Genomic DNA, 25,982 nt, shown 5'->3' with positions numbered 1-25,982 from the left:
GTTTTTTGGTTGGGGATGGCAAAACCTCAGTGATTAGATGATTGGAGCACCAAACTTCCTTAATATTCAACCCCATGCTCTTGGCACATATTAAGCCCTTTTTAATACTAATGAGATCCGGTTCCAAAACATTCTTAGGAGTTACTTGTCCTGCTTCAAAAAACAACATGCACCAGTCCAGAACTAATGTATCCTGCACATATTAACACAGGAAAATTAATCACAGGGAAACGGTTAGAAAATTGGGAAAAATAATCATCCGGAGAAGAAGGAAGTATAGACTGGGGGGGATGGAGGGGGGAGGGGGGGGGGATAAGTTTAAATCTGTAATCCACTTATTCACGGCATTTAGCACCCAGTGAGGGTCAGGTTTGGATGAAGAACTAACCAACCGGTTTTTGATAGTCCAGATAAAATAACAAGTGACAATAAAAACACTGAAAAACCAACTTAAGGATTGCCTTCCCAACGCATGCTTGTAAAGGAAAGCAATACACATGTCCATGAGGCTTGGGTATTGTAGATGTTCAGTTCTCCGGCCTAGAGGTCCAGCAGCTCAGATGTGTTTAGCCCAATCGCAAGACAAAAAGAGATGCCATGAGGATTCGATACAGTTGCCACAAAAAACACAGGAGGATTGATCTGGAGCCATTTCGAAAGAGTAGCCTTGATGGGAAGTCCTGCATTTAGCAAACGCCATTAAAAAAAACCCAAATGTTTTTTAATGTACTAGTTTGCATCTATGAGCTATATTTTGGGCTTTGTTACTTTTGATGAGTCTCATTCAAAGGTGCAAACCTTCTATCATTCTTAAGGACAAAAGTTTTCTGCTCTCAATCAACTTTTTCAATAAGCCAGTGAAGTAACCTAATATCATTTTTATGAGTTTAGCAAAACCCAAATGTTTTTATAAGTACTAGTTTGCATTTGTGAGCTATATTTTGGGGTTCGTTACTTTTGATGAGTCTCATTTAAAGGTGCAAACCTTCTATCATTCTTGTGGACACAAGTTTTTAACTGTGAATCAGCTTTTTCAATAAGCCAGTGAAGTAACTGGGCATCATTTACCTATGAGGTTAGCAAAATCCATATGTTTTTGTAAGTACCAGTTTGCATCTATGAGCTATGTTTTGGGCTTTGTTACTTTTGATGAGTCTCATTCAGAGGTGCAAACCATCTATCATTCTTAAGGACAAAAGTTTTCTGCTCTGCCCAAAGGTGGTCGAGAGCAATGAAGTCTCCCCCTATTGACAAAGTGATCGAATACCTCTCCCTTGAAATCACTACCCTTCATTTTCTCTTCCATCGACAAGAGAAACTCTCCCCTATTATTAATTTCCAAAAAGAATCATGTCATCTTGTTTGGATTTGCTCCCATTTACTCTTTATATAGAGGGCGGACTTTAGCGCAATGGTCGCCTAGCAGTTACGGGTTCAAGTAAGGAAACAACCTCTCCTCAAAGTGATGCAATTAAGGCTACATATATTATGACCCTGCTAGACCCTCACGGAGGTAGGAGCCTCATCCACTGGGTATGCCATTTGTCTTAAAATTCGAGTTAGGAAATTTATTATTGTCACAAAGATTTTTTTTTTTTTTCTTAAATTTCACGAGGCATCTAGTATGCCACTTGGCTAGATGATATGTCCATTTTGACTGTTTGACAAATTTCACAAGACATCTAGTATAGCCAAATGGCAAATTTCAGCGTAATTAAATCAAGGGAAAAGGCTCTCTGATCTTAAGGTATAGTTTGTGACTCCCCACTTGTATTATTATATTAATATTTTAAAGAGAGAAACAATGAATTCAAAAAACAATGTTAGGAGGTGTAGTATACCCTGCTTACTTAGAGAACCCTCTCCAGTCAATCAAATAACCCCTTTTGTATTGACACGTATATGTCCATACATGTTTATCTATACTTTAGATATTATTGTGCATTTTCTCAACTCTATATGAGAATAAGCAATTTTAATTAAAAAAACACACATACACACAATGGACGATCTCTACTGCCACTGTGTATGTATAGATTTGGCGTCTATTCTCCAACAAATCTAGTTGGCTATGTTGTGTGATTTCTAGGGAAGTAGGATTGTAAAGTCTTGTTGAATCCCGTGTTGTATTTTTTGGGGATTTTCCTAATCCCCTTTTCTTTCATTTTCTTCTCTACTCTAAAATTATATTCTATTCTTTTCTCTTTCCAAAAAGAAAAAAGTTTTTTTGTACATACGGTGAAATCACTCATGAATCTTTTTTATAAGAGAATTGCTTGCTCAATTGGATGGTGCCTTGCCATTAGAGTGCAAGCTCCTAAGGAGGTCACGGGTTTGACTATCGTATCTTCACCTTGTGCCATAAGGCACCCCTTTCCCCTCCCTCTCTCTTGTAGTCATAGTTAAAAGTGTCATTGAGATTTGGCAATTAGATCATGGTTTATCTGCACAGTATCAGATTGGGGATCTACCACCTTGGAAAACAATATGATATAGATACAAATTGGCTCGGATTGAATGGTTTCGCCCCTGATTATCCTCAAAGTTCAATTTTTTTATTTTATAGTTTTACTTTTGGTTTGTACCTGTCGCATCGATACAGGATCGGCCGATATAATCGATCCGAGACCAATTCCTCAAACCAAGAGTTTTAATAGGTATGATCCCAAAAACAAAAAAACAAAAAATGTCATCATAATTATAGGCCGCTATATTGAAGTCTGAAATGTCCCTTTCATTGTTCCTAGTAACCCATTCAAGCACAATGATTACTGTTAGATTCCTCTTCACGGGGTATAAAAGAAAATTCGATCCTAATAACTTTATGAGTAAAAGAAAGCTGTGAGATTGTGTGGTGTCTGTGCCCAAATATAGGAAGGGTGAAATGACTACCCCCTCCCTAAAATGAATAATTCCATTCATGTTGAATGCCCTCATGTGTAGAGATGTAAACGGATAGTCGAAAATTCGTATTCGATCCGAATTCTTATTCGTTTATGAGGATTCGTATTCAAAAATTCACTATCCAGAAACTATCCGAATCCATCCAAAACTAATCAAATACAAATATGGTAATCCATGTTTCTGACCGATTATTATTCGATTCGTTTAGCTATCCGATGGTATTAAAATATCCAAAATAAAATATTCGTATCCGTCTATCCGATTAAGTTGCCTTCTTGGATTTTGTATTTTATTTATATTTATAACTTAGTAGCTAGTAAGTTAGAAAATATGATTGTTTTATATATATTACTAGTTGACTATGATAGATGTTATCATATATCTATTAGAAAAACATAGAAAAACAAAACAAAAAATAGAAATACATAAAAAGTGTAAATAAGACAACAAAAAAAAAAGGAATTAGGAAAGCCCAAAGTCTAGATGGAAAGTCAAAAGTCTCGACAGAAAGCAACAAGTAAAAATGTAAATAAGACAAAAAAAGATAGGAAAGCCAAAAGTCTCGATGGAAACTTGGAAAGCCAAAAACCTCTTTGAAAATTGAAATTTCGTATTCTCGGTCTCTCAACTCTCAACTCTCAACTCTCAAAGCTCTCAAGTGTAACCCTAAAGCTCAACGTTCTCTTTACTTTCCATTCGCTGTGACTACAAATCTACAATCCCTCTCTCTCTGGTTTCATATACATAACGTTTCATACCTTCCTGTGCACATCTTTGTTGTTACAAGAGACGTCGTTCTGCATGCGCAATCACGAGTAGCAACTATCAAAGGTAAGTCTCTCTCTCTCTCTCTCTCTCTCTTGTTTCATATGCATCGTTTTTTTCTTTATAGCATTAACCCTGATGCCATTTCTACCATTCTAATTTCTAGCGAATCCATCTCTTGGATCGTCCTCTGAAGTCCCAGAACTCATTGTTCAGGTTGTCAATCTCAAGCCTATCGGCAACAGATTTACGTGAGTTTCTATCTTTTAGATTCTTTTTTTTTTTTTTTTTTTTTTAACAGTGTGAATCTGGTTGTTGTATGTTGGATTTGTTATTAGTCGATCTTATCTACAGTATCACCTATTGCTTTATATTTGTTGGGTTGTTCCATATTCGGATACTACAGGTTTGGTTGGGTTTTAGATTAGGCTTTTCTGTTTTATTATATTCATGAGTGAAATCTTTAAATTGGACTTTGGAGGAACTTGCAAACAAGATTTAAGAAGAAATAAAGCTCAATAAATAGAAAACAGTAAGCGGACAATCGGACGGTGATCGGATGGAACCATTCGGATATTTGGTATCCGTTGCTAAAAGAATCGAACCGGATAATATTTGGAATCCTTTTAACAAGTCAAATTCGAATTTGATATTGTGTTATTATATTCGGCGGATATTCGGATCAAATTCGGATAGAGGAATTGTAAACGAATTCGAATTCAGGTAGTACCCAATCCGATTTGAATTCTATTCGTTTACATCTCTACTCATGTGTGCTCTCGTTAGCCCCTGAGCTAGTGTAGGGGCCATGCAGTTGAATTTTTTTCCTCTCCTGTCCGCTGCCCAGACAAGACCGTGTTGTCCCCTCACATGGGAGCACGAAATGACGACTTAACCTTGCCCAAACAGTGTGTTTGGGTAGGAGGTTAGGTCGTCATTTTGCACCCCCATGTGAGGGGACAGCACGGTCCTGTCCAAGCAGTGGACAGGAGAGGATAACGATTCCCATGCAGTTTGGCAATGATCCCCTTCCCAAACTTTATCTAGACGCACTGTGAATAGTTTTAAAGAGAAGTCACATGAAAATGCAATTAGTGGGGTTGCATTTCATAGTGGGATAACTTAGGGAGAGGCACTGATAATTTCCCAAAATAAAACTTGAATATAAATCTTAGAAGTCGCAAGAGAAGAACATAATACCTTTCGAATGTTTGCAAGGTGAGTATGTATCTACAGATTGTAGGAATTCAGAAAATTTGAGATTCAGAGACGACTATATACAAAAAAACAATTCGAAATTTATGTAATCGTAGTATGTACGCGACCAGGTAGCGATCTCTTTTCGTTGTCTGGTTTTCTTTCTTACTTTGGTAAGTGATAGAGTATATGACAAGGGAGAGCACAATGACCATTCCACCCCTGCCCAAACACTCTGCCAGGGTGGGGTCCACAAAAACTTGCTTTTTTAGGCAATGACGCATGTGTCCCCCAAATTTAATTGTTGCACGGCTTGCGCCTTGGCAGGCAAGGAAACCTACTACATTAAGTGGGTCCAAGAATTCAATCGGACGAACCTCCACCATTCGATAGGATTAGGAAGACACATGAGATAGAATGAATAATGAAAACCGGCTGTTGGAGATTCCAATCCAGAGGTTCTTATTAGAGGACTTTTTTAGTCTTCTTCAGCTTGATTCTATCACATCAGTCTTTTTTTTTTATTCTTTGGAATTTTAGCTCTTGAGGAGTTAAATTGGAAACGGTTTGACTCAGCTTCCATTTGACGCAGATTACGGAATCAGTTCCGGAACCGGTCAGTTGACAGGTCAAGTTGACCTTTGTATGGATTATCTATTTATTACCAAGTTGATCTGTATTTTACCATGATATATAGGTCGGTCAGTTTCCCGTTTTCCATGGATCCGATTGGCACAGTTTCAGGATTGAAGAAGGAGAAGGAGAAGGAGAAGGAGGAGAAGGAGGAGGAGGAGGAGGAGGTGTGACTTTCTGAGGCAGAGGGCATCCGTATCAATGGATTCAAGCTATACTCTTCTTAGGGTGGTGGTAGTGGTGGAGGTTCGTCCGATTGAATTCTATAAGCAGCCAGGGTTTCAAAGGGATCAAGAATGAATGGGTCAGGATCGATTCAGTTTTGTGCTGTTGTTTTGAGTTTCGTCAGATCCGAACTGAATCGGAAATGGCATGGGACCCTTCCGATTCTTGATTGATTTTAAAACCCTGGCATGGTCATGTCATCAAAGCCAAGACACCAATTGCTTCTATCAAATCAATAAGGATATATCGCTTGAATCCGTTGTTACGGAGGCCCTCTTCCTTGGAGAATTGAAGGAACTGCAGAAGCTCCACCGGGCCAGCAACTGAAGTAATAATGAAACCCTAAAACCCTAAGCCCCAACTCTAATTAGAGTTCTCAATTTTTCTTCGCTTTTTTTTTTTTTTTTTTTTTTTTTGGGTTTTATGTTTTTGTGTTCCATTATTTTGTTCCCTATTTTGGTGTTTGATTTTTGTAAATATAATATTGTGATTGTTGATTAGCAGTAATTAGGAGATATATACGAGTATGTGTAATTGGGTGATAGCAAGAACCAAGGAGAAGAGTGTGTTCTGTAAAATTGACTTGCAGGATTGTTTTCTAATGGCCTATACGTGAAATTCTTTTTGCTGAAGGTAGCTCTCCATGGCTTTCTAGTTCTCTTTCTCTTTGTTATTGTTATATCCTTCGGGTTTGATGAATTGTATTTGGGCTTTTGCTGTTGTGATTGTCTTTGAGATACAAAGCGTGAGGGAAGTATACTCTTTTGAGTCTTGATCCAGAACAACCTGTTAGCGGATCAGATTTCATCCGATCCATGCGCCCACCTAGGGCAACCGTGGACCCATATAGAGTCCACTTAGAGTTACTTGGAGAAGGGGCCACCTAGGAATTTTTATCCTCTCAATTACACTGCCCGTACTTGATGTCAAGTACATCTAATAGAGGGAGGTGGACCCCACGTGGATCCCACCTCGGGCAGTGTGTTTGGTCTGGGGGGTAGGATAGTCATTTCTGCATCCTCTTTAGATGTACTTGACGTCAAGTACGGGCAGTGTAATTGAGAGGATAAAGATCAGCCACTTAGGGTCTCCTATGCATACTCAAACAAGTAAAGACGTTGAGAAGAGATAGGCTACGGTTATATGAGATAACCAAGAGCCTCCCACCTCAAGAGAACGTGTATGCACACAACTCTGTCTCTCTATCCCTCTTGTTACTCTCCCTCTCACTTAGCCGTGTGTGTGTGTGCATCTCAAGAGCTTCCATCACTGCTTTGGGATTTGGAGTGTGGAAGATCAGTCTTGTACGATCATTTATCGATTGCATTACTGCAAAGAAGAATGCTCGTGTTCTCTCTGGTCCTGACGTGTTCGATTGGCTGTCAGTCAAGGACGTCTCAATCCGTTTCCGCTGTGTCTGTGACGTTATTCGAGTAATCCTAAATACTGTCCATATTTTAATACAACCGATGGAGATGGTAGAGTTGGATAAGAAACTGGAGGGTACATACCTTGCAGCAGTGATTTTTATCTCCAAGAAAATTGTGCTATTCAGATTCTGGACATTCCGGATGAGACCTTAGTCATCCCTCATGGCTAGAATTGTGTTTGCAGAAAGAACCCAGATGGTAAAAACAATTAATTTTGAAGTCATTACTCATTTGGCCAATATAATTAGAGAAGGGTTTGTAAGACTTGTGAGGTTAATTAAGCATTTTGATGTCTGTGTACTATTTGGATTCAGGTGATGTTTGAGAAAACAAAAAAATGGTCTCAGATGTTCTGAGCTGATGACCGTTGCTCATTGTCTAAAGGTCTTCTTAGTATGGTTTCTAGCTAATATGACACATCAGCAAGATAAAGCTGATGAGATCCATAGTGTTGATCCTGATCAGAAACGATAACAACAACACCTAAATTATCTCTTGTAACTCTTGTAGAACTCTATCTACTTATCCTATCTATTGTAAACAACCTCATCTACTTATCTCTTGTAACCACACCAGGTGAAATATAAATACACTTGGACTCCTCACAATCAAAGTGCACAGAATCCCATTTACGACTCTCTGTTTACATTAATCTTTTATGGCATCAGAGCATAACCTGGGTTTTATCTATAGCATTTATTTTTTTCTCTCTTCCCAACATGGCAATGTCTTCTTCTTCCTCCTCCACTGTAATCTCCTCCACCCCATCTGCCTCTTTTCTGGAGACTACCCCTTTCGGCCTAGGGAACATCTCTCATATTCATCAGATCAAGTTGGACCGCACCAATTATCTTCTATGGCGTGCGCAGTTCTTCCCTCTCTTTCGCCTTCATGGTTATATGTGTTTCGTCACCAGTGAGTACCCCTGTCCCTCTCCTACTCTCGGTACTGACTCCACTGACGTGAATCCTAACTATACGGCTTGGCAATATCAGGATCAACTCATCCTCTGCTGCATTCTCTCTACACTTACTGAATCGGTATTCTCCATTGTTGCCGGCCTCGACACATCTCACACTGTTTGGAGCAAGTTAGAGAAATTATATGCTCCCCATTCCCAGGCTCGTATTATGCAGTTGGAACTGCAACTCCATTCTCTCAAGAAAGGCACTCAATCCATCGTTGATTATGTTCAAAAAGCCAAGACCATGGCTGATCATCTTTCTGCCATCGCCAAACCAGTCCCTGATTATCAGTTGGTTTTTAGCATTCTCAGCGGCCTCGGTCCAGAATACGAAGCTTTTGTGACCTCCGTCACTTCTAGACTTGAACCTCTTGCTCTCGATGAAATGCTTGGTCTTCTCTTCAACCAGGAGGTTCTAATTCAAGGGCGTATTGCTGCTGAACCTACTGTAGATGGTACTCCCACTGCAAATGTTGCTGCCCATTCTTCTGATGAGTCACAAACATCCTCTCCTCGTCATGGCAGGGGTTTTGGTCGCAGCCGTGGCCGTGGCCGCTCGTTTTCTTCCAACACTGATCATCGTCCTCGAGTTACCTATCAAGTGCGTCACCAACAGGGTCATAATGCTCTACAATGTTATCAAAGGTTCAATCCAAACTATAAGCAGCCTCCCTCACAGTAAGCATCCCAACTAGCACCACCATACCAGGCGCTGCCTACTACCTCACCACCTGCTGCTTTCTATGCTGCCCCGCCGACTGCGTCTCCTTATGCTGTGCCTCCTCCATATGCCCCTGATCCATATTGGTATCCCGACTCCGGCGCCACACACCACCTCACATCTGATATGGCAAACTTGAGCACACGATCAGATTATATAGGTTTTGATCACATTCGCGTGGCTGATGGTTCAGGTTTGAGTATCTCTCACGTTGGTTCCTCCGCATTACGTACGCCTACTACTTCTTTTGATCTTCGCAATATCTATTATGTTCCACATATACAGAAGAATTTACTTTTTGTTTCCAAGTTCACTTGTGATAACAATGTGGTGTTTGAATTTCATCCCAATTTTTGTTGTGTTAAGGATCAGTTCTCAGGGCGCATCCTTCTGCGTGGCTAGAATAGTGGCGGCCTATACAGACTCCAAGGTGTTTCCACCACAAATAAAGGACTCCATCCACCCTCTACTTCCACTCCTACAGCCTGTGTTGGTGAGCGTGTACCTGTCCCTGTTTGGCATGATCGGTTCAGGCATCCTGCGCATCGGATTACTACCTCCATTCTCTCCAAGAATGCTCTACCAGTTGTAGCATCTTCCTCTCATTATTTTTGTGAACCATGTCACCTGAGCAAGTCGCACTGACTTCCTTTTTCTCCATCTTTAAATTTATGTACTACACCCTTGGAGTTGATTTATTCAGATTTATGGGGTCCGTCCCCTGTGGTTTTAACTACTGGATTTCGTTATTATATGAGTTTTATTGATGCATATAGTAGATATACCTGGCTATTTCCTCTTACTGTAAAGTCAGAAGGGCTTGCCACTTCATCAAGTTTAAAACTCAAGTGGAGAATTTTTTTGGCATCCGCATTAAAGCCCTCCAAATGGATGGCGGTCGTGAATTCCATATTTTTTGGCATTATTTGGCCCAACATGGTATTTTACACCGCCTTTCTTGCCCTCATACTCAAGCTCAAAATGGTAGGGCAGAACACAAGCACAGGCACATTGTTGAATCAAGTTTAACTTTGCTCACTTGTGCCTTTGTGCCTCGTTCATATTGGGATGAAGCCTTTCTCACCGCGGTGTTTCTCATTAACCGGATGCCCACATCGGTTTTACATAATGCTACACCATATGAACTCTTGTTCCAACGCCGCCACGATTACTTACAATTATGCGTATTTGGGTGTGCATGTTACCCATGGCTACGCCCCTTTGCTCAACACAAGTTGGATGATCGTTCTGAGCCGTGTGTCTTCCATGGTTATTCATTGTAACACTATGGCTAGCGGTGTCTTGATAGCACCACTGGCAGGGTTTATATATCCTGACATGTAGTTTTTAATGAAGGCACCTTTCCATTTGCAAATATATCATCTTCATCGCCATCATCTCTTCCCCCTCAGCCAGTTATATTGGGTCCTTTCCCCCCACCACCAGTACCTACACAGGGGGTGTCTTTTCCCATCTCATTATCACCCTCATCACCGCCTAACTCTAATGCCTAGCCCTCTTCCCAACAGGTGATCTCTCCACCTCCAACTTGTAAGCTGCTCCCACTTGCTTCTAACCCTCCACCACCCACTACATCTCATCCCATGAACACTAGATCCAAGAACAACATTCACAAACCCAAGGTCCTCTTAGCCACGAAGCACCCCATCTTGTTTTAATGCTATGCTACAGGAAGCCGAACCCACTTGTTTCACCTTTGCCAACAAAGATCCTAAGTGGTGCCTTGCCATGGCATCGGAGTTTAATGCTCTCCTTTGCAATGGGACATGGGAATTGGTTCCTTATTCACCTTCTATGAATCTGGTAAATTGTAAATGGATATACCGAATCAAGACGAAAGCTGACAAGTCTATTTATAGATACAAAGCCCGTCTTGTGGCCAAGGGTTTCACCCAATAGGCTGGTATCGATTACGATGAGACCTTCAGTCAGGTCATTAAGCCGGCTACTATCCGGGTTGTTCTCTCCTTGACAGTCACCAATAACTGGCCCTTGTGTCAATTAGATGTCCAAAATGCACTCCTACATGGAACCCTCAATGAACAAGTTTTCATGCATCAACCCCAAGGTTTTATCGATACTTGTTACCCATCTCATGTCTGCCGGCTTTGCAAGGCACTCTATGGCTTTAAACAGGCTCCTCGTGCCTGGTATCATCAGCTTAGCACTTTTTTTCTCTCCCTTGGGTTTGTCATTTCCCAGGCTGATTCATCACTCTTCATCAAATGTACCTCCGACCACATACTCCTCTTGCTTATATATGTGGACGATATCATAATTACTGGGAGCCACCTTCAAGCCGTCACCGATCTCATTTCTCAGCTGGGTCACGAATTTGTGAGTAAGGATCTTGGCATATTAAATTACTTTTTGGGTATTGAGTGTCACTACTCTTCCACGGGCATTTACCTCACCCAATCCAAGTATGTTTCCACCCATGCTCAAGAGATCCTGTACAAGGCTACCTCTCTATTTCTAGATCTGGTGTGTAGTAACTTCGCAGCACGTTGCGAGAGCTTGGTGATGCCAAATGAGAGCAATGAACTCGCTCGAACCCTCCATGAGCTGAAAAATATGACTTGGTTAGTCAATGCTTTGGCCTGTGACCTATTCGGAACTCCTCCAGAAGACCTGGTCTTGTATTTAGATTCATTCTCCTATCCAGATCCACCCCGAAGAAGTGAAACATGGGATGCATGGATCAATGATATCAGCCTCGGGGAATTTCAGATTGACCCCACCAGAGGTATCTTTCCTATGGACATCGATGATGAAGGGGAAGAGCCGTTGGAAGAAGAACAATCATCTGAAGAAGATGAAAGTGAGCAAGAATCTGCATCAGAGGAATCCAATGTTGAAGTCTCTGAAGGGGAAGAAGAAATGGAGGATGAGGAACCTTGGCAACCAAGGACACGTCTGGAAAAGTATGAGAACATTTACGGACCCGCACTATGGGAATTATCATTCTGGGTGAACAAGATCCATCGGGATGTAGATAAAATCCAGGAAATACTCATGAGGACGGTGGTCTTGGATGATAAGTACCAGGAGGAGCTTCAACAGCTAGAATCTGTTAGAGAACAGTGGGCGCTCCCTCAAGCAATTTGCCATTTGGAAAACTCTGTAAATTTAACTTTGGCCTTGACACAAGACCTATGTGGGACTCCTCCCCCGTCTCTGTATCAGGGTAACAGAGAATACCGCGCATGGGCAAGAGCACATGATAATTTCTATATGTGTCATGTCAATGAGGGAGAAGCAGTAAATGACCCAACAGGGAATATCCACCCAGTTATTTTAACCCCAGAAAAGAGGTTTGAAAGTTCAGTTTATCAAGAAGAAATGAAGGATCGCAGCTTCTATAAGTCATTGGCGGAAGCAAGGAAGATGTACCAAGCGGCTTCAGAAGCCTTTCATTCCATTGGCCAATTGATACCAGAAGAACCCCATACAGTCCAGCAGGTTGCTAAAAAGCGAGAAACCCTGTCAGGAATCCTAAATCAAGCCCGGAAGTCTATTGTGGCCTTGACTGATGAAGGAGGTAAAACCCGAATTTATCCCAAGGGTCCTCTTATCATCACTGATAGTGACGAAGAAGATGGGGACTTTTGCCCAGTCCGGTTGGTCATTAAAGAAAGAGAGTCAGAGGTGGCGGAAACCAGGAGTGGCCAAAACTTCAAGAATAAAGAGTTGACAAAGTGGAAAAATATCGGTCTAGCCAGTCCACGTAGTTGTTGAGCCGAAAACCGAGTACTAGACCAATTGAAGAAAGCCCAAGCCAACATCTCAATCTGGGGTTTATTAATGGCATCACCAACCCACCGATAAGTCGTTCTCAAAGCTCTTACCAAGGTTCAAGTGCCCATAGAAATGGGGCCTCGAGGAATTATCTCACATAGTGGGGGCCACTTATGCCATTCATCACTCTTTTTCTCGGAAGAGGATTTACCCCGTGAGGAAAGAATCACAATCGGGCACTTTACATTACGATGGAATGTAATAAGAATCAGTCCCCTGTGTTCGATAGACAATGGGTCCGCCCTCAATGTGATGCCCCTCAAAGCAGCCAGATGCATGGGTTTATCTCTAGACAAAATGAAGTCGTCCAGTCAAACCATCAGGGCATACGACAATTCCAGAAGGGAGGTGATTGGGATTCTTACCACCAGTGTCAAGATTGGACCAGCCTGCTTTACCATAGACTTCCAAGTCATCGACATTCAAGCATCCTTCAATATGTTTCTTGGAAGACCATGGTTACATTCAACGGGAGCCCTAGCATCAAGTCTTCATCAAAAGCTAAAGTTCATATATGATCAGAAAGTGATTACCATTTTTGGAGACCCGAAAATGGTACACACTTTGGCCAACATTGAAGTAGGCGGTTCATCCTCGCAAGAAGTGCAGCTGGGTGGGTTTGAAATCGGCCACATTTGTATTACCTCTGCAAGTGAAGAAGACCAGAGTCTAGGGAAATTCCTGACAATGTGGAGTGAGGCCTCTGTAAAGATTATGAGAAAGATGAAATATTTCCCTGGATTAGGATTGGGTAAAAACCAACAGGGGGTACCGGCGTTCCCGGAGATACCAGCCAATGCCAACCGTTGTGGATTAGGGTTTAACCTGAAGAACCTAAGGAAGAAAGCCACAGGACAGACGAATAGTACGGTAAATGGTGAGCCATATTTCAAGACTCTGAACGGGTACTTCGTGAAAGAGGGAGAAGACTTCCTTCTTGGGAAATCCGAACCATGGTTCAATCAAAAAGCAGGCGACGTCTACCAGGACTTGAAATATTCTTTAAGAACGAAGTAGACTGGATAGCCATGGAATTGGATCAAGCCAGCAAGAAGGAAGTCACAGGGGATCAAGGGATCGGCGAACTGTTCGAAGTAGTGGTGATCATTGAAGAAGAAGAAGGACCGGCACCATATCTTCTCATACAACCTCTCCAAGGATCCATAGCAAATTGGGCAAGAATGATGGAAGATTTCCATATTAATGAGTCTGAAGTTGTAACCAGCTCTAGCATAGTCCTGTTTAAGTCTGTCTCTGAGTCTGTATCCGAGTCCGGTGAAAATGTCCAGTCCATTGGGTCTGTCTGTACTCTTCCCCTTATCATAAATGAAATTACTGATTCTGAGTATGTTTCTTCTTCTTCTTCCTATTCTTCTGATGATGATAATGTCTTAGAACATCGTAATCTGTTAGAATGATTGGAGCAAAGAAGAGCTCAACCCGTCCGAGAGGATATCCACCCGTAAATATAGGGACCGATCAATGCCCTCGAATAATCAAAATTGGTGCTTCTCTCAACAATAACGAAACATCCCAAATGATCTCTCTCCTCAAGGAATTTGAGGAAGTCTTCGCCTGGTCCTACAAGGATATGCCCGGCATCGATCCAAAGATTGTGCAACATGAATTACCAACATATCCGGAGGCTCGCCCAGTCAAGCAGAAGTTAAGAAGGATGCGGCCAGAATGGAGTGAGAAGATCAGGGAAGAAGTAATCAAACAATGGAATGCAAGATTTCTTCAAGTAACCCAGTACCCTCAATGGTTGTCCAATATTGTCCCAGTCCCTAAGAAAGATGGGAAGGTCAGAATGAGTGTGGATTTTTGTGACCTAAACAGGGTCAGCCCGAAGGATGATTTTCCGTTACCCCACATTGACATTTTGGTAGATAACACTGCAGGCCATGCTCTACTATCCTTCATGGATGGTTTCTCAGGATATAACCAAATTAGTATGTGCCCGGAGGACAGGGAGAAAACCGCCTTCACCACACCCTGGGGCACGTTTTGTTACAAAGTAATGCCTTTTGGGTTGAAAAATGCTGGGGCAACATATCAAAGAGCGGCCACGGCTATCCTACACGACATGATACACAAAGAAGTAGAGGTATATGTCGATGATATGATAGTCAAATCTATTGACCGACAAGGCCATTTCGCAGCTCTCAGAAAGTTTTTTGAAAGAATCAAAGAATACAAGCTAAGGCTGAACCCTCAGAAATGTGTGTTTGGGGCCAAAGCAGGAAAATTACTGGGATTTCTTGTCAACGAAAGAGGGATAGAAGTGGACCCTGACAAGATAAAAGCCATCACGGAAATGCCACCACCTCGGACAGAAAAAGAGGTACGAGGGTTTTTGGGCCGCATCCAGTACATCAGCAGATTCATATCTCGGTTGACATCCACTTGTGAACCTATCTTCAAACTCCTAAGGAAGAAAGAGCCGAAAGAATGGAACGAGAAATGTAAAGATGCCTTTATGAAGATCAGAGAGTATCTAATTTCTCCTCCCATACTTGTCCCTCCAGTGTTCGGTGAACCTTTGCTCCTATATTTGTCAGTAGGAGAAACAGCGGTCGGATCAATGATGGCCCAAGTTGGCAAGGCGGATGGAGAAGAGCATGCAATCTACTATGTGAGCAGGAAATTCATCGAGTGCAGAACTCGATATGCCCCATAGAAAAAGACATGTACATCTCTCGGTTTGGGTAACTAAGCGCACGAGGCACTACATGGTGTCACATCCCGTCAGGTTGATCTCTCGTATGGATCCAATCAAGTACCTCTTTGAGAAACCAACATTGACAGGGAGGATGGCTAGGTGGTTGTTGCTATTATCAGAATTCGACATAACTTATGTCAGTCAAAAGCCTTTGAAAGGGCGAGCAATCTCTGACCATCTAGCAGCATTTTCCTCTGAGGATGATTCCCGAGTAACAGAGGACCTCTTCCCAGATGAAGATTTGCACTCCATAGAAGCCGGACCAACTAGGGGGTGGCAACTGTACTTTGATGGAGCCGCCAATCAAAAAGGATTTGGTGCAGGGGTGTTATTGATAACTCCAGAGGACTTTTACTTGCCAATGGCCTTCAGATTGGAATTTAGTTGTACCAATAACATAGCAGAGTATGAAGCTTGTGCCATTGGGTTAGAAATGGCTCTGTCTGTAGGAGTTGACAAAATTAAAGTTTACGGAGATTCCTCTGTGGTGATCTGTCAAACACAAGGAAAGTGGAAGACTAAGGATGAGAAGTTGAAGCCCTACCAAGTCTATCTGGAACAACTGACGCAATGCTTTAAGGAAGTTTCTTTTGAGTATCTGCCCAGGGATAACAATCGGTTCGCCGATGCTTTAGCCACTTTGGCGTCCATGGTAGAATGTGATACTCGAGACAAGATCCAGCCCTTCCTAATAGAAAGAAGGACTTGCCCAGCATATGGAGAACCAGTCAATACGCTCACCGAGGATGGAAGACCTTGGTATGCTCCAGTGGTTGACTACATCAAGGAAAGGAGATATCCTGAAGAGTTTTCAGAAAGAGAGAAGAGGCATTTACGAAAATATGCCACTCAATTCATCCTCCAAGGAAACTTGTTGTATAAGAGGTCTTATGATGGTATCCAACTATTATGTGTAGATGAGGATCAGGCTTAAATCATTATGGAAGAAATCCATCAAGGAATATGTGGACCACACATGAATGCAAGGATGCTGGCCAAGAAAATTCTCAGGATGGGATACTATTGGGTCACTATGGAAGCTGAGTGTACTGCCTTCGTAAGGCGATGTCATAAATGCCAGATATTTGCCAACATCATTCATATTCCTCCGACAGAGTTGCACTCATTAAATGCCCCTTGGCCATTTTCTACCTAGGGAATTGTTGTAGTTGGAAAAATAACTCCAAAGGCTTCAAATGGACATCAATTCGTGTTAGTCGCCATAGACTATTTCACAAAATGGGTAGAGGCTCAATCTTATGCAGTCCTAACTTCCGCCAAGGTGGCAAAGTTCATAAAAGAGAATCTCATCTACAGATCCGGTGTGCCGCAACAGTTGATTTCAGATTAAGGCCTGCATTTCAGGGGAAAAGTGGAAGAACTCTGCAACCAATTTGGCATTAAGAGGCATAAGTTTACTACTTACCGGCCACGAGACTAATGGAGCGAAGAGAAGCGCCAACAAGAATATGAAGGTCATATTGCAAAAGATGGCAGATACACACAATGACTGGGCAGAGAAACTTCCACTAGCTTTATGGGCATATCGGACATCTATCCGAACCTCTACCGGAGCTACCCCGTATTCTCTGGTATATGGGATGGAAGCCGACATCTTGGTAGAAATTCAGGTCCCTTCTCTTGAGTCTTACTCGATAGTCAATTGCCAGAAGGAGAATGGGTAAGGGCCAGGTACGAAGAGCTCAATCTCCTAGATGAGAAAAGGATGAAGGCCATGGATAATCTCAAGAAATATCAGCAAAGAATGGCTAGGGCATTCAATAAAGGTGTCCGCACTCAGAGCATTGAGGAAGGAGATTTGGTCCTTAGAGAGCAGCGAGCTCCAATCCACGACCCAAGAGGAAAATTCTGACCCAATTGGAGTGGACCCTACAAAGTCAAGACCATATTGCCAGGACAGGCAGTCCAACTCTCTGATCTTGACGGAGAAGATCTTTAGGGTCTGGTCAATATGAACCAGCTAAAGAAGTATTTTGTCTGAGATATGTGAAGCAATTTGAATTACGTTCGACCTGATTCCTCCAAAGGGATACGTAGGCAACTCGATGTATTCGGGTATGGTCTCAAAAAAAAAAAAAGAGAAAAAGAAAAAAAAAGAGAGAAGAAAAAAAAGAAGGCATTGTATCGGTTTCCTCCCATAAATTCCATCAGCCGGCGTCCCTTGCACCTATGGGTAAATCTCGTCATTTGGCCTTCCATTCCTTGACCTAGCTTAGAAGTAAAAGGCATCTAGAGCTGGTTATTAACAAAGGATTTATTCATTCTGTGTCACAAAATGCTAACCCAATCCTTGATACAGGTAGCATGAGAGGACCAAAGAAAGAAGGACTCGAAGAACAGTTGCGTCAGTGGACTCTCCGGATGAATGTGGACGAGCCTACACTCCTAGAGGATCACCATCTGATAGTATTGGGAAGGATCGGTTACTTCAAGCTCCATCATGATTTACTAAGGGAAGTGTCGAAATGCTGGAACCCCCAATTGCACGCGTTTCACTTCGGAAAAGTCTGGCTGGCTCCGACTATTGAAGAATTTCGAGCTTGCATGATGTCACCCCCTCGAGGAAAGTCGTTCCTCCCAACTATGAAGAAAGAACAGCTCTTCAAAAATTTGGGAGATTTCTTTGCCATGAATAAGAAGGAGTTAAAATAAGTTCTCAATTATGACAAGGTGGATGCGTTGAAAGTTGTGAAGATCTTCAACAACAATGGATTTGAAGAAGAAAGACAGATCCGATGCAGAAAGTGGGCATACTTATTCTGTATGATTGGGAGGTACTTGTTAGCATCTCCAGGAAAAGGCATGTCGCCAATAATTGTAGAAATCGTGAGGCAAATTGAAGACGGATGCGACATCGATCCTACCATTTTAGCAGAAACATTCAAAGGATTTGATACCATGAGTCAGTCTCAGAAATACGGTACAGACTTCCTTCATGGATCTCCGGCGGTATTCCAAATGTGGTTGATGGAAAAACTAAAATGGGTCACACCAATTCCGTGTCCTCACCTCCGGCCTATGCATTATCAAATACAAAGGGAAAAGTCAGAATTCCACAAGGTCCAAGACTGGAAGAAATATTTGGAAGAGAGAGATGTCTAAGAAATCCAATGGAACTGCCCTTGGATGAAGGCCGAGAGAGAAAAATCAGAAACATCAGGGAACAATTATGTGAGATTCATGGGTTTAACTCACATCAGTTTTTATATCACTTCCTTAGTATCTCCGACGCAGGAACAACCTAAGATGGAAAATTTCAGAACCCCAGAGATGTGATACAACAAGTGGTGATGCTATTATCCGAAAAATGTTACAAATAAGTGATATTAATTGGATGTTCCTATCTTTGCTTGTTTGTCTGTCTTTTCTCAATATCTCTGTCCTTGCTCATGTAATGGAACCATTTACCAATGGAATTTGTGCTTCTAAAGAAAGGGATGGAGTCTCATGTGCATTTCAAAGAAAGAAATATCCAATGAATTCATAGACAATTCGTTTATGTGTACAAAAAAAAAAGAAGAAGAAGAAGAAACGTGTACATAAAAATTGCACCCGTATCCATACCAAAGTGTATAAACAATAAAAAGAGAAGGGAAGGAAAATAAATGTACATAGTTGTAACAATATTTCCAAATAATAATAATAAAAAAAAAATTAAAAAAAAAAGAGGAGCGGTCATGACTCAGGGGAGTAATCGTCAACATCCAAGCCTCCCCCCTCTCCGCTTTGGGACGCTATCAGGGCATCCCTCTCGACCTCAACCCGCATAAGGTTGAACTGCAGCTGATCATTTGCAAGCCTGAGTCTCTCAATCTCCCTCGACAATGGTCGAGCTCAACCCTCTAAAAAGGGAGAGAGAAAGAGAGAGAGAGGAAAATCAAAAGATAAGCACGAAAAAAAATAATAAATAATTGAAATAAGAAAAGAAAAAAAAAAGAAAGAAGAGAAGGGGGGGGAAGAGACAAAGCATTACCATACTATGGCCCGCGTCCACACGCGAGATGATCATCTCATCCATGCTCGCCATCATGCGCCTCATATCGGCATATCGGCCCGCATCCACCTAAACATGATAATCACCCAAGATGTCAAGAATTTGAAAAATAATGGATGAAGCTAGGAAAGTTGGATGTGCTTACCCCATCATAAGAAAGAGGAAGGCCTAGGTCCGTATCTGTAGCCCGAGGGGGTGGTAAGATGACCTCAACCATCCCAGGCTCGTGGTGGCGAATGAACCACGAACAATACCCTGGAATGTGGTCACCTGGACCAGCAATCCGCAGGGCTGGAACCTCTCCAGAAGGCCCAACACCTGACTCCACCTCCCCTACGCGGGAGGCGCGAGAAGAACTCCCACCACCATAGACCCCTGGAATCATGGGGCGACCTGGAAACTGTCAAGAAGAGAAACACATCAGAATAAAAGCTAGATTAATGATCTGAGGAGAAGAGGGGAAAATGGAGAAGATCTTACCTGAGGACCCTCATGGGTGAGGGGGACGCAGACTGTCTCTCGGAGAAGGAAGTCGGTATAGTCCATCTCGGCTAGCACCAGCCCAATCGCGGGCTCACCAACCCTCCAGTGCCTGATCTCATCCCGATCCATCAAGGCTGGCTGATGGACCCGAGTAGGAGGAGGGCAGGGCACCAAGCGAGCCTCAGACCACTGCAGGGACACTCGCTCTCCCAAGTAAAAAACAAACCCCCATGGGCCCTCAAAAAGGACCCTGCGAGTGGAGAGAGCTGAGGCCCTGTCAAACATGTCCGGCTCTAAAATCACCTCCCCCAAATTAGGACGGAGCGAAGCCTGTCAAGAAAGAGTCAAGATCAATGCAAAAATCAAAAGGAAGAGAAGAAAAGAGACAATAAGATAAACAACCACTTTAAATTTACCTCGGTCGGCTGCAGCTCGTTCAGGAGGCCGCGAATGGACCCAAGGTCCTTATGGTGACCTCTCCTAAGCAAGTGGGACTTACGCCATCGCGTAGTCCTAGGAAAGGTGGTTCTGGGGTCATCCCCAGGTCTGAAAGTAGGGACCCAAAACCGAAGGATCTCATAGCTCCACGTCTGCAATAGGCAATCATAAATGACCTCAAAAAAGTAAGAATAAAATAAAAATAAAAATAAAAAGGAAAGAGAAAAAGGCAAAGTTGAGAGAACTCACCCATAAGACATAGCAGCATTCGATCAGGTTCGGCGACCCCACAACCAGATAATCTAACATATCTAGGAAGTAGGCGTACGCTGAGCCCCCCCAATCGTAGCCCGCGGCCACGTCAAAATGCTCAAAGAAGCAAACATATGCGGCATCGGCTGTCACCGTACCCGTCATATCGCTGAAGATCACCTCCGCCAGCAAGAATAGGAGGAAGCATCAAGCCTGCTGATCCTGAAGGACGGACGGCGACTGGTCTGTAACGACCCTCTCATCCCAGCTACCCCTCAGGACCGACGCGGGGATCTCTCTCCCTGTAACGGCAATCCCCAACTGCTACCTGTAGTACTCTAGGCACTCTGATGGCTCTGCCGAGGCTATAATCCTCTCCTCCAGAGTCAGTGTCACGAGTAATCCACTAAAGGGCAGTCCCGTGATCATGTAGAAATCTAGGGGGGTGACCGTCGCCTCACCAAAGGGAAGGTGAAATGTATGGGTGCTCGGCCACCACCTCTCTATTAGAGCCCTCGTAGTCGGACTGTCTAACTCGTGAGCCAGGGACGAGGCGATGTGCCCCAGCCCGGTCCGAACAACCCGCGACTGTACCACTGGGCAAAGTGTGCGGTACCACTCTGAAACAGCCTCCAGCCCACAATATTTCTTGGGCGAAGGAAAGGAGCTACCCTGCAAAGAAAAATAAGGTAAATGGTTAGCCGGGATAATGAGGACAACAATTAAACAATTAAATAAAAAAAAAAAAGAGAGAAAGAGGGAGAGGCTGTAAAAGGGGGCATCACCTAGACTTGCATACCAAAGGATACTTAGGGTAGTGTTTGATGGCATCACTTTGATTTACGTGCCACTAGGTACCTAGGATGGTATCTAGAGGCATTACCTAGACTTGCGTACCAAAGGACACTTAGGGTAGTGCCTGATGGCCTCGCTTTGATTTACGTGCCACTAGGTGCCTAGGAGGGTATCTAGAGGCGTTACCTAGACTTGCATACCAAAGGACACTTAGGATAGTGTCTGATGGCCTCGCTTTGATTTACGTGCCACTAGGTGCCTAGGAGGGTATCTAGAGGCGTTACCTTGATTTATGTGCCAAAAGACACTTAGGGTAGTGTCTGATGGCCTCGCTTTGATTTACGTGCCACTAGGTGCCTAGGAGGGTATCTAGAGGCGTTACCTTGATTTGCATGCCAAAAGACACTTAGGGTAGTGTCTGATGGACTTGCTTTGATTTGCATGCCACTAGGTGCCTAGGATGGTATCTAGAGGTGTTACCTTGATTTGCGTGCTAAAGGACACTTAGGGTAGTATCTGATGGCCTCGCTTTGATTTACGTGCCACTAGGTGCCTAGGAGGGTATCTAGAGGCGTTACCTTGATTTGCATGCCAAAAGACACTTAGGATAGTGTTTGATGGCATTGCTTTGATTTTCATACCACTAGGTGCCTAGGATGGTATCTAGAGGCGTTACCTAGACTTGCGTACCAAAGGACACTTAGGGTAGTATCTGATGGCCTCACTTTGATTTGCGTGCCAATGGGTGCCTAGGAGGGTATCTAGAGGCGTTACCTAGATTTGCGTGATAAAAGATACTTAGGGAAGTATCTAATGACCTCGCTTTGATTTACGTGCCACTAGGTGCCTAGGAGGGTATCTAGAGGTGTTACCTTGATTTGCATGCCAAAGGACACTTAGGGTAGTGTCTGATGGCCTCGTTTTGATTTGCATGCCACTAGGTGCCTGAGAGGGTATCTAGAGGCATTACCTTGATTTACGTGCCAAATGACACTTAGGGTAGTGTCTGATGGCCTCGCTTTGATTTACGTGCCACTAGGTACCTAGGAGGGTATCTAGACGCGTTACCTAGATTAGCGTGCCAAAGGACACTTAAGGTGATGTCTGATGGCCTCGCTTTGATTTGCGTGCCACTAGGTGCCTAGGAAGGTATCTAGAGGCGTTACCTTGATTTGCATGCCAAAAGACTCTTAAGGTGGTGTCTGATGGCCTCGCTTTGATTTGCATGCCACTGGGTGCCAAGGAGGGTATCTAGAGACGTTACCTAGATTTGTGTGCCAAAGGACACTTAGGGTAGTGTCTGATGGCCTCGCTTGGATTTGTGTGCCACTAGGTGCCTAGGATGGTATCTAGGGGCATTACCTGGATTTGCGTGCCATTAGGAGCTTGGGGCAGAATCTAGGGACGTTACTTCTAATCTATGTGGTGAGGTATGAAGCTAATATAAATAAATGCATAAATTAAAAGGGAAAGAGTAAGAATACTGACCTGGCCCATATGGAGCCACAACCATGGTGGCAGTGTCGGCCAGGGTGACCCCTGAAAGATACCAGGCAGCCCGTGCATCGCGAGCAGTAGTACCGAGTAGTGGCTCCGGTGAGACTGGCGTCCTCATCGGCGGAAAGACATGGTGTGAGCAAATAAAAAGGGTTTGAAGTCAAAAAAACAAAAACAGCAGAGCTTCGCAGCAGAAATGAGAGTAAAGAAATGAGGGAGGGAGCCCTCTATTTATAAATTCTCTATCGCGCCCATGGCGCCGTGGAATTCTCCACGGTCCTGTGGAACAGCGGCCCACGGCGCCGTGGAGGTTTGCCCACGGAGCCGTGAAGTCTGGCACGGAACCGCCCATACACGGGGTCGTGCGGACCCCCACACGGCGCCGTGAACCACAAAAAAAAAAAAAAAAAAAAAAATCCCCAGTGAAATCCCTCAATACTAACTTTCGGTCGAGTGGTGCCTTATCACCCTCCAAACTTGATGGTTTCGGTCAAGTGGAACCTTATAACCATCCAAGTTTGACTTTTGGTCGAGTGGTGCCTTATCACCCTCAAATTTCATCTTCGGGCCGAGTGGTGCCTTATTTAGATCTTCTGTTGAGTGGTGCCTTATCACCCTCAAAATTCTATCCCAGTGGAGTCCCTCATATTGGATCTTGTGGGCCGAGTGGTGCCTTATCTAGGTCTTTGGTTGAGCGGTGCCTTATCACCCTAAAAAATTGTTTGAGTAATGCTCACAAGATAAAGATTTGGTTCTTTCGAGTTTTTCTTTTGAGGATTATCGAAAGATTTCATCGCGATTAACCGCCTGTTTTTAGCAACTCTGTCGCCTTTGAGCAAAGCGTCAGCAGTACATGCTCTTGGTGACAAAATTAGTTGGTCTTTTGTCTTTACCCTTCGGCTGTTGGCACAGGCCTCGGCCAAAGAGGGGTAAACTGTAGATGCTGATTTTTGTCACCCCCTAATTGGCGATGATGACAACGGGACATGGACGATGGACGACGCACTCTCCCTCTTTTCAAACCCAAAGATACCTGACCCATAAAACCAAGAACCATACTGAGCACAAAATGGCCCATCTTAGGCCCAAAAAAGGAAAAATGGCACTGTGCTCCCACGGCGCAGTGGACACCTTCCCACGGCACCGTGGACGCCTTCCCACGGCACCGTGGGTACCTTCCCACGACACCGTGGGGATGTGTATCGGATTTCCACGGCGCCATGAGGGGGTGTGACATCAGCCTGCTGACGTCACCCACGGCGCCGTGGAAAAGTCCCCCATGGCGCCGTGGAGGACTTATCCGGCCAGGAGAGAGAAAGGGCCCCTCCCTATAAATAAGAGTGTCCCCTCCCACATTTCCCAAGGAATTTTGGGTAGAGAGACCCTCCCCAAGTGATTCCTAGCCTCTTTTTCTCCCTTTTCACCCTCATTTCTCCTCCTCTCTTGAGTGTGTCAGTATTTGAAGTTTTCTTGTGGCGGACAGATCCTTCGATTGTCCCTCTGAGTATAGAACGCTTTGGCTCCCTGACGTTGGTATCCCGTCTGTGCACGGATAACCATCGAAATTCCTTTGTTACAGACGTTATTCTGTCTGTTTACTCTTTCCCAAATCACTTGAAAGAGCCGTTACTCTGTCGAGAAAGAAGCAGTGTCGGTCCATTCGTCCATCTCCCCTGAGCCAGGGGCATACAACCATACATGTATAATTATTGCATTTTTGTTGATCCAATGTAGCCCTTTCATATTTTACCGTTTTAGTCCTCATTTTTCACATATATAATGTAGTTTATTATGCTTTAGTTCAATTCATAGCATCTGAATGTAGTTCATAATATCCCCCATCCCCATAATAAGAGAGAGACAACATTCGTCCTTATGTAGCATCTAACACAGAGAGACCGGCTTCGACCGGGCGAGGTGGGTGCCTAACACCTTCTCATACTCGTAACCTGACCCCTTACCCGAACCTTTGGTCGGACCATATGGAGTCACGTAGCCCGATTCCGCTCACCATGGGTAGGGCTACACTTAATGGGTCCTAAGCCCTAGGTGGCGACTTCTCATTATGTTAACATATTTCAATGCATGATCTCAATCCCCTATTTATCATACATTGACAATGTTATCCACATCCATACACACATATGTATCTCCCAATGACCCTATGTCGCCATGTACAACAAAGGGCGAGGGCAGAGGAAATCTTTGTCCCGAAGGACCGTGGTACTTACACATATTAAAGTGTGTGGTTGTTAATTACAAGATGTAGATCTTTAGAGATCTTGTTGTGAAAGCTAGGATCTTCTACAAACGAGAGGAACAGATATGTGATTGTTTTGCCGTATTTATTGTTTCCATTAATGTGTTCTAGAATTTCTGTGGAGGTGAATCCTGGTGGGTATCTAATAGGGTTTTAAAAAGAACTCTAATAGTGGTATCAGAGCTTACCTTCACTTTCTAGATCCATTGTACTTTAAACAATGATTTTAAAATATAAATTTTTTTTTCGTTCCTGGGGTTCGTAAAAACGGATCAGATTAAGAATAGTTTAAAATCTGAAATTTTTTTTCTTGGAAGATTGTCAAAAGGGGTTTTAAGGAAAGACCCAATAAAAAAAAATTTGCAGCCAAAACTGCCATTAATGGATAGCCAAGGCTACCAAATAACGGATAAAATAAGGCTTATTTGGGCTATTTACCAGCGGGTTAAGGAAATATTCTAGCCGTGGGCAGTTGCCTCACCGGCAGTGGCCTGATGGATTGTCAAATTCGTTGCAAATAAATTGTCGCAACTTGCAGTTCTTAAAATTGTTTTCAGAATTGTTCGTTAAGGCTTTTGTAAATTAGAGAAGAAAAAGGAATATTCATTATTCTTGTTACTTTAAAAAAATAATAATAAAAGTACAAGTAAAAGCAATTGTAAACGGTTTTTATTTAACTTTGTCAAAATGAACTGGGTCATACTGGTTTGACCGACCCAAGTAGTGATAATTTGACTTGATCCAAATCGATTCATTTGAACCAACTCAAATAACCCAAGAGCCCATCAACCAGACCCGATCCAGAAACCCGACTACTCGACCCGTTAACCCAACTCGGGTCAACCCGAATGCCTGCCTGGTG

The sequence above is a fragment of the Telopea speciosissima genome, chromosome 10 (genome assembly GCF_018873765.1).
Source record: "Telopea speciosissima isolate NSW1024214 ecotype Mountain lineage chromosome 10, Tspe_v1, whole genome shotgun sequence".
In the NCBI taxonomy this organism is placed as follows: Eukaryota; Viridiplantae; Streptophyta; class Magnoliopsida; order Proteales; family Proteaceae; genus Telopea; species Telopea speciosissima.
The sequence above is the reverse complement of the archived record's forward strand: the minus strand, read 5'-3'. Positions refer to the sequence as shown.